This window comes from Electrona antarctica (assembly GCF_951216825.1).
Source record: "Electrona antarctica genome assembly, chromosome: 11".
Lineage (NCBI taxonomy): Eukaryota > Metazoa > Chordata > Actinopteri > Myctophiformes > Myctophidae > Electrona > Electrona antarctica.
In genome coordinates this window covers 19,110,579-19,121,083 of record NC_136792.1, presented here as the reverse complement: position 1 = coordinate 19,121,083, position 10,505 = coordinate 19,110,579, and the positions used below count along the sequence as shown (strand labels likewise).

General features: G+C 45.3%; 1 protein-coding gene across 1 annotated transcript in view; it reads left to right on the top strand.

Annotated features, from left to right (window-relative positions):
* The window catches only part of robo2 (roundabout, axon guidance receptor, homolog 2), a 208,724-nt gene that overhangs the window by 116,734 nt on the left and 81,485 nt on the right, over positions 1 to 10,505 (top strand).

Sequence of the window (10,505 nt, the reverse complement as noted above, 5' to 3'; positions counted from 1 at the left end):
TATGGCATTGTGACATTGGTCTCCACAGTCCTATCTGTTAACACTCTTTGTGTACCCGTTATTCGGTTGCCATGTTGCAGGGCAGGGTCTGCATCTGCACCAGTAACACATGACTGCACACTACTGATGGGTGGGGTTCTGTCACAACTAGCACAAGGATGCACAGCAATGGTGCTTCGACACGCCCCAATGGCGCGCGCACACACACACACACACACACACACACACACACACACAGACACACACACACACACACACACACACACACACACTAGGGCATTAAGCAACTAGTCGACTAGTAAATCCACTAGTCGACCTTGTTGGTACTAGTTGACTAGTTGGTACTAGTTGACTAAAAAAGGTTTATTTTTTATTTTTTTCCCCTGATTTTGTAGGCCTCAAGATCAGGTAGATTATAGTTATAGTCACCAATGTACACAGTTTTTAAATGTACAAATATTTATAAAAAAAGAAATATTATTATTATTATTCTTTTTACATAATAGGTATAAACAACTAGTCGACTAGTCAACTAGGCAACTAGTCAACTAGTAAAAATTACTAGAAGTGAAGGCCCTAGCACACACACACACACACACACACACACACACACACACACACACACACACACACACACACACACACACACACACACAAATTAATGTACTGCATATTGTCGCTGTCGGGTGGAAACCTTGTATCCTCAGTCCAAACCCATTACTTTTCAGGAACTTGACAAAATATCTTGTGTTCCAAACTTCTAAAGTATTATTATATAAGATCACAAACTGTGCCTCTCTCTCTCTCTCTCTCTGCTACAGCAGTACAGTTCACTGCCCCCCCCCCCCCCTCTCTCTCTCTCTCTCTCTCTATCTCTCTCTCTCTCTCTCTCTTTCTCTCTCTCTCTCTCTCTGCTACAGCAGTACAGTTCACTGCCCCCCTCCCCTCTCTCTCTCTCTCTCTCTCACTCTGCTCCAGCAGTACAGTGTGGTGGAACTCTCCTGCACGGGGGGCTCATCAGAGCTGACTGGATAAAAGTGCTCATCTCCAGCTGAGACCTTAATTAAAACGGGGGCCACCATCGCGGAGTGACACCTTTTACAAGCTCCGAACGGCTCTCAACCCGCTGTTACTGCCAATCCAATTACAGGCCCGAACCATAAAACAGACAGGGATGGCGCTGCTGCAAATAGGCTATAGCTTTACAGAAAAGAGAGTGTGTGCGTGTGTGTGTGTGTGTGTGCGTGTGCGTGTGCGTGTGTGTGTGTGTGTGTGTGTGCGTGCGTGCGTGCGGCGGGGGGGTCTATGAAAGATGATATAAAGATTCTTCAGAGTCGACTCTGTAGAACTGGGCTGCAGGGGGTTTCAGCAGAGCATTTGAGCCTCTGTCTGCCTGTCTGGGAGAATTGAGCCCCGTGCTCTCGGTCTGGACACAGTTCAGCGGCATCCCAGGGATTATCTTTCCCTGTAGAAGGTCACTTCCTCAATGTCATAACGCTCATAATAGGCAGAAGACAAATAAACAACTTTCTGCTGCAGATACTGAAAAAAACCCAGTGTTTCTAACAGTTTCTATGTCAGTTTGTATCTCTTACACCTGAGCTGCTATAGGAGCAAAATCATATAGAAAGTGGAGTGTGAATAAAAAGCATAACTCACATAAACAAATTAGAGACAGTACATATAGAGATAATTCACAATAAGGTAGTGCAATAGACATTGACATGGATAAATAAAACACATTCTTTTAGGTACAGAAAAAAATACATTTACTCTCAAGTGGTTCAGATTCATGTATTTCTTCCCATTCCTCAGTGTTTGACTGGCTGTGTTCTTCCCAACATAAGACTGAGCCATTCATTGGAGCCAAATGTAGTAGTCGGGGTAAGTCATACCACAGAGGCAGGCTTAATGAGAGGCCTACGCATTTTAGCCCACCTCCAATGTGTCAGCCAGCCCTGATTCAAAGTGACATGCCTTCCTTAGTCTGCCTAAACCCAGGGACCCGGAGACCGCTGGAGCTAAATTTACATCCATCCTGGCCAAACAGAGAAAAGGAAAAGCTTTAAAATTCAGGGAACCGGCACTAACCATGGCCAACTTGTTTCATGGAGAATCCACTCTCGATAACAATCAGTAGTTCCAGGCGCAGGAAGACTTTTTTTTTGCTGCTGCTGCTGCTTAAAAGTCTGTATGCTTTCAATAATTTCCAAGTGTTTTGACTCAAACCATGCTATTCCCCTCTCAACATGCCTACTCAGCCACTTCTGGGCTAAGCGTTGGCACACGCCTTCTGATCATGTAACTCTAGCAGTCTCTGTGCACTTTTAGTCTGGGCGGTTGGGGGGGGGGGGGGTAACTATGTCGGCAGAACCGGATATCAGCAAGCAGACATTAACAGGAGATGTTTACCTCTGCCTGAGCTCTCCTGTCCTATACCTCTCCATTCCTCCTGTTCTCGCCTCTTTCTCTGTCGATGCAGTAAGCATACCCACCTGCTCCATCACCATGCCTTGCTGCCTCGCTGCTCTCTCTGCGCTGGAATTGGCAGGAAATCAATTCTGCTCTTGTCTCCGTCTATGCCCCCCCCCCCCCACGCGAGCACACACTTCATCCACACCCCTCCTTGCACTCCTTACTCCCCCTTCCGGCTGTAAAGTGTCCATTCAGGGCTCAGCGCAAGCATCAGCACAACGCCATGCCTTATCGGAGCAGTCACAAAGAGCCACAGGCACATTGTTCATCAGTATCAGCCAGCTCCAGTTTCACTTCACTGTCCATGTATGCCAAGTTACACATATGCATACGCACACACTGTACATTAATGGCGTTAAGCATAGCGGCAGAATGGAAACAGCAGTAGCGTCCAACATATATTTGGGCTAAGATGCAGCGTTAATTGTAGTTTTGGTTAATTACAGAGTTCACTGGATACGGAAAAGATTAAAAAAGGAGGATGGGGTGCGTCATTATTTATTATGCAAATGTATTCCATTTTAGACGATTAAGTGATTATAAGGCTACTCTCTTTCTTCCCCATGTTCTTACTCGTCTTTCCCTTTGCTTTTCAGCATATTACTCTAATGAAGCCATTATTCTCCAAGTGAATTTTAATGAGTTTTTAACCAACATTTTAATGAGCTATACATTACCATAAAGCATGGATTAGTCTAAATGGTGTGTGTGTGTGTGTGTGTGTGTGTGTGTGTGTGTGTGTGTGTGTGTGTGTGTGTGTGTGTGTGTGTGTGTGTGTGTGTGTGTGTGTGTGTGTGTGTGTGTGTGTGTGTGTGTGTGTGTGTGTGTGTGTGTGTGTGTGTGTGTGTGTGAATTTGGAAGGGGAAAGAGGAGAGATGTTCATTAAGACATAATTATATTGTTTCACAGAGGCAAGGCCATACAGTTTTGCTGTGTATGGTCGGTACAATCCCCTAACCTGTGCTTGCTATCATTGCGATGCTAGCTAGCTGGTGGTTGGTTTGTTGAGGGCTCGTTAGAAAATAAAGTACCGCTGTTTAAAAGATGAGCCTTGTAAGGGGCTGCAGTGTAAATGATTGTTAGGCCTGTATACAGAAACACTAATGGAATCCCAGCATGACATGGCATGATGGAACGTGCAGTTTCTCTTAATCATTATACCTGATTTATAGTTGCAGTGCTGCCACTAGTCGGCAACACGTGGAGGGGGGCAACACAAAGCGGCGTTGCAACACAAACACATCATGCGTAAGGCAACCAAATGGTCAGCAGCCGCCTTGTATACTTGGTTGCACACCGGTGTCGCGTGCCGGGGAAAGCCAATATTCAAGCTCACAACGAGCGACAAGAGTGACGCATTGTGAGCTTGTAGGTCTGCTATTTTTGTTGCGCAACACCAGTGCACAACCAACTTACCAAGTATACATCTCACCCGCTGCCATTCGACACCCTGATTCTCCTCCTCGCCCACCTCTGAAGTTTGACCTTCAATGGCTCTCCTTTCATCATCCTGTTCTGTTATGTCCTCCCATCGTTCTGGAGCACACTCGCCCTCCCCCTCTCTTTCATTTCCTCCAAGGCAACATTAAAGTTGCACATATCATGATATCCCCACCTGCGATTCTTCCCCCCACTATATGGTATCTCGGCCGACCATATGATTATCTTTACCTTCACTCTTTTACATATTTCCTGGGCCTTATCCGAGGAAGTGACAGCATTATTTACCATCCCCTAGCCCAGGATGTGCAGATAGGGAGAACGGTGGTGGAGATGATATCAGCGCTGCGGCTGGCCATGGTGTGTGGAGAATGATAGCATGTGCATGCATATGACTTCATCTTGCCAAGCTGCATATGGTTTTGAATGAGGGAGGATGCTGTGAAGAAAAGGGAAAGCACTGAGCTGGTAATAAAAGGGGTGAAAGAAAACCAGCTCTGATGGCTAGAGCGAGTGAGAGAACGAGGGTGGGGTGGGGGTGATGAGCTGTGCTAATGATAAGAGACTCTCTCCTTCGTCCTCAGCGGAGGCACAGCCTTGGGCATCACCAGCCAGCCATATTTTTGCAGCTGTTCGTGCGATCTGACCTGTGCCCCGCGTGGTTGAGGAATACACCGGATGTGAGGCTGATCTGTATGAACCTGCTAGCTGCCTCCCTGCTGTGGGGGTAATTTCTACATCTGGATGAGGGGGCAGGGGGGCAAAGGTTAGCTCTGGCCGGTGGGAGGGCAAATGAGCCAGTCATGGCGAGAGAACCTCAGACAAATGGAGCCCATCTCCCTTCATGGTATACTATTATACACTGTTGCATTATTCTTCTCCCCTGCCTTCAGCGTGGGTGAGAATACAACACATCAATGACAGTGCACAGAGTGGGTTTGGTATATTTTCTAAAGTGACATATTTATCGTCTCTCTTCTCTTAAGGGTGAGATTGGAAATGGTGGGCTTGTAATAGCACTCTGCCGGATGAAACACAAAAAGCACTTGAATGAAATGTTATTATGGCTGGGAGCTATATCTTGAAATACGCTGCTCTTATAGTCCGTGCATGGTTTATTTTCTAATCGGAGAAGGAATTGAAGGCTGTGAGTCTGGGTCGTGTAGTCTCTGGCCCCCAGGCTTCTATAGCTGCTCTAATCTTCCTCTGTTTCTTAGCTTGGACACAGGACAATATCTATGGGGAGTCTTGCTGTAGTAAATTGAGGACAAAATGTAATAACAACCAAATAACTACATAATCATTTGCCATTGGAAAATGCTAGACCCTGCAGCTTTTAAGAATGCTGCACAGTTTATGGGATCTGTCTGCGTATAAGTAGGTGTGTGTGTGTAAGGGAATGTGCCTGTCAATTTGTAGCACATCTTACACAGCTGAAAGAAATGGGGTTTTAAACTTTTAGCCTGCAATATTTTGACATGGACACAACCTCTTGTGAACCAAAGGCAGGCACACAGGCCGGTGGAACGCCCATGTCTGCACTTATCTCAGCATGCAGGCTGGATGCCTCATTCAAGGCTCCCCACTAATCTTACCGACAAGCAGTGTCACCCTCCAGTGACTAATATCCTGGGTGGGAGAACAGGGTGCACAGCACCAAATATCTCTCCTCACCTTGTCCCACCTTGTACTAGGCTCAGTGCTATAGGCTGTTCTGCTGTCATGGCAATGTGTCAGAGGCCAGTTCAATGTGTGAGTCCATGTCAGTTAAGAACACAACACAACACAACACAACACGCACACACACACACACACACACACACACACACACACACACACACACACACACACACACACACACACACACACACACACACACACACACACACAGAGACCTCCCTAAGGGTTGCTGGCACAGACCTCTTTCCTGCCAGTGTATTATAGGGACAAACTGGCTTACCACAGGGGTGTGTGTGTGTGTGTGTGTGAGAGAGAGAGTGTGACAGAGATGTCTGTGTTTCCATTTTGGCACGGCCTTCTACACTCAAGTCCTTAACTGTTGCACAGGGCAAGTTGCAACCCAACTCCCTTCCTTTTAAGTTTTGAAATGTTGACTAAGCGCCAACTTCCAGACCAGCGAATTCGCCATGCTTATCCCCCTCCCTGATACTTCTACTTTAAAATTCACTCACAGCTCTGATAGTTGGAGAATAAATAAATAAATGAAACATGGGAGGCGAGGACAGATACGAGTTCTCCTTAGACCGCAGCTGGACTGACAGATGTAGTGAACTAGTGGTTGTGAACAGAGGGGTGCAAATGTAAAAAATATATAAATATGAATACGCAAGGCTGCAGTGTTTGGGGCCAGCTGGAACTCCATGGGAGGTGAGATGTTTTCAGAGGAAGAAGGACTGAGGGTTCCAGAGGGATTGAAATGACCTCATGTCTGCCTACTGATATGGGCTTAAATAGGCCTAAGCCCTGGAGTTTGAGACATAGTTGGGTTCACTTTCTGACTGTGGATACATTGTCTCAGTCAGTTAGACCCACGTACACTACAGCACAGACTTATAATCTAGAAAAGGCTGGCTGTGTAATTGAAAGGAAATCAGTCATTGCCAAAAAGCGAACCGCAGTTGTGGTACATAAATATCTGTGCGCGCAATCATTGTGGCTGTGCATGTATACCATTGACGGTGTAAACATGCATGAGTTGGACGAGCAAGTCTGAAACAACATTTGCAAGAGTTGCACTTGCACTTCCTGTGCAAGTCTAGCCTCAAATTGATTTGACTTTGAAATTGATGAAGAAAGAAACAAAATGGTGAACCAAAAACCGGAAATGTAAGGAAATTGAATAACAGCTTACCGCCTACTAGGCAATGCAACAAATCATGTGAAATATTTTGCCCGGCTAAAGAATTCCGATGACGGACAATCTATCCAATACTTTCGTCCCAAACAGCTGGCTGGATTTGCAGGGAATTTGTTGAGCGCATCCATGCTCTCCAGAGCTCCAACCTTAGGCCAGACAGACAGATAGACACAGAGATCTCCATATATGCGCTTCAAAGTGATGTGTCCTTCGGGTTATGCAAGGACATGCAGTGATTGGCCAGTGCGGACGCGCTGTGATTGGCCAGTAGCCATTTTGAGTGGCGTCGCAACTCGAACGGCCCTGAGTCGGCTAAGTGAACTTTACTGCTTGAGATGGCGGGCCTCCGTCGCTATCTAGTCCATAGTTATTATATTTGGGTATAGTCCGCAGTTGTTGTAGGCAAGAGGCACTTACGCGTTGGCTACAGAACGCGTAAGTTTTTGTCGCATTCCTAAGCCAATAATTTGATTAGCGGAGTCTCCTACTGACCTACGGAACTATTTTTGGGCATAGTGATATGGACACAAAAAAATAGTTCTGTGTGATAGAGGGGACAAATATGAACGAAAGTTGCACTATATGGTAGAAATAGGTCAACAATACAAATTACGCTAGTTTTTTGAATACATTTACTTTTAATGTGTGCCCCCACAAAATGACCAGAACTACTTAATATTTCACCAAAACCAGAGCAGAGCTCCCACCACGGGACTCAGACAATCAATTAATACAGTTGCAACCACTATATTAATGGCAGTAGTTTTAAGCAGTATTTCATACAGCTTAAGTAAAACAATTCTGAACTATCCCTTATCCCATTTTCCTCTGACATTCTGTTCATATATAATGCCACTGTAGCTAAATCACCTTAAGTCACAGTTTATAAATATTGGTTACATGCCAGTGTCTTTCACCACAAATAGCTAATCTACAAGAGCTTTACAGAAACGTGTAGTACATGCAGTGGTGTGTTCTACCCATGAAATAAATACAAATAAAATGTTTACTGTCTAACAACCGTTTCATTCGGTGACCACGCGCGGGCACATAATATATGCAAGCATGTCGTGGTTGTGCAGGGAATGATTATGGTATACCCTCCGAAAAAACCTAGAACACACCACTGGGTACATGTGATACAACACAGCTAAATGGTGTAGCCTCACTAAAACCCAATAAAAAAGGAGATATTCAAATGCAGACTGTAATGACGGAAGGCAGATGGTCGATTGGGTTGATTTAGACATAAATTCTAGAAACATTGCCTTGAAGTCATAGCAGTCGGCATTAGAATAGAATATGTGCTTGGATTTGCCCTTCCCTCATGTGCTCTGTAAATGTGTTCAAATCATTGTCCTGGCATTAGCAAACCCAGCACCAATATATAGGGCATAATCCCATCACCAGTAATGCATCTGTTTGTTTGTTTCGTAGCTGCTTGTGACCCACTGTTTAGTCCTCAACAAGTGCTATTTTTATTTGCTTCAGTGTGAGGCCACTCTGTGTTTGGCTATTAATTACATGATGGAGGGGCTTTTACTTTGACACACAGTCCAATGTCACAGAAAAAAGCACGTTAATTACAGATAATGCATGTTTCTTTTGTTGTTGTTCCCTGTTTGAAAGGAAATGGTTTTTGCGTAAATCCCAAGGGTGCTATCACCAATGAATGGAAGGGAACAATTAAACCAATACTCAGGCAGAGTAACAACAGGGTGCATCTGGTCTAAACCTGGCTATGAATTTAGACAGCAGGAGTTCTGTTTGTGATGCAAATACATGAATCCTGGCAGTGGTCAGCCGTTTTGCTCACCCTGGCTAGAGCGGGTCCACCTCTACAGAGCAGGTTAATTTCCTGACCCAGCTCCCTAGATATTACCAGAGGACATCCCTGCATGAGAGAGCCTTCCCTCTTCATCCACCTCTCTGTCACTCCATCGCTGTCTCTCCCCCCTCCCTCCCTCCGTCCGTCCTAGCTCTCTTTGTGTTCCCTCTTGTCTCCCCTGAGCATAGGTTTCATTTGAATTTGTGTCACACAAAAGTCCCTCTATGTTCCCCATCGTATCCCCCAGGATAATTGGGTTGAAAGCTTCCTCTATCCTCCACTCCCCCCACCCCTTGGACTAAATAAATAAGCGCACATTGGCTGTGCAGCTTCGCTAGAGAAATGGAAAGAATAAGAGAGAGGTAGAGAGAGAGAGAGAAAGAGAGGGAGAGAGAGAGAAGATGAGAGTGACCTGCAGCGCAGGGACCTGTTATCCCCTCTATAATCCTGGCTCCCTCTCCTTCTCTCCCCTGTGCCACGTGGAATTTACATAAAGACCTGTGGTGCTGCCCTTAATTTAGCCTTCCTCAAACATCTTCAAACATCCTCCAACAAGCCCACTCTCTGCTTTCATCCTTCAGAGGATTCATGTGTCCCTCTCTCCGCCATGGATGGGCACACACCAGCGTGCCACAATTTCCCACCATGGAAAATCATGGATTTTCCCCCCCACTTCAGATCAAACCTAGAATAGTCTGTTTGAGTGCACCCTGCCTGAGCCACGGCTAAAATCAAGTCCACATTTCTGGCTCTAAAACCGCACGCAAGATATGGGATAATTCATTTTTGTTGTGAAAGCGCATCTGTCTCAAGTTCATTTTATTCTTCTGGGGACATTATGCCTCAATTCAAAAAGTTATTCTAGAAGGCTGTTTCTAATAAATAGCTTTTTACATCGAGGTGATGAGTCAGTGAGTAGCTGTTTTTGAGTGGTGGTGCAACCACTCCAAGGAACAGTCCCTATGTCCCAACCTATGTGACTATGTCCGTTTAGAGTACCAGTAGGGTCAAAAGTGGCGCTGTTGTGCCAGAAACATAGAGAGAGAGAGATAGTGTTGCACTGTTGCCTGCTAATGAGAGAGAGAGAGAGAGGGGAGTTGCACCACTCAGTTCACACAGGTGTGATTTTTCCTGAACTATCGGCGTGTCTAGCGATTCAAAGGCTGGAGTCAGGCTATCAAATCATGAACACAGCGTGTGATTTCTGTGAAATTTTGCACGCACATTCCCACTAGTACTGATGTTAGTTTGGACAATACATTTTTATTTGTCGTATTAACAGATTATTGTACTCCCTGTCTGCATCTGTTTTGGTCCCAAAATCCTAGTATTGGTTGGACCCTAACTTTATGCCTGCACATACGGTACATACATAAGATGTTATTACACTATTTACTAAATGTGATGTGTGTATGTGTGCGTGCATGCGAGAGACAACACCTTTCTATGTTTGATAATGAGCTGGTGTTGTGTTTGAGTAAACACAAGCCAGGGTGAGAGGCTATCTTTGTGATGAAAGGCCTACCTGAGGGTGATTAGATACAAGGCAGCAGTTGTTTGACAGACCACCCACTGGTTTTGTGTGTTTTGTGTGTTTTGTGTGCGTGTATGTGTTTGCACGCACGCACCCCAGCGTGATTTTGTGTGTGCCAACTTTGCTGGGCACATTGCATCCCTCTAAGCTCTCACATGTGAGTGACACCAAGCTTCAGGGCATTCGGTCTGTGTTTGTTCTGCTACCTCCATAGGGACCTCCATTAGTTCCAATTAGCTTTACTTGTACTAGCCCAGTCAGCTGAAAACACTCATCGCATTTAAATAGCCAGGATGAAGACCGCATACACCCACTACATACTGAACAAGTTTCTGTAATTAGATGTTTTC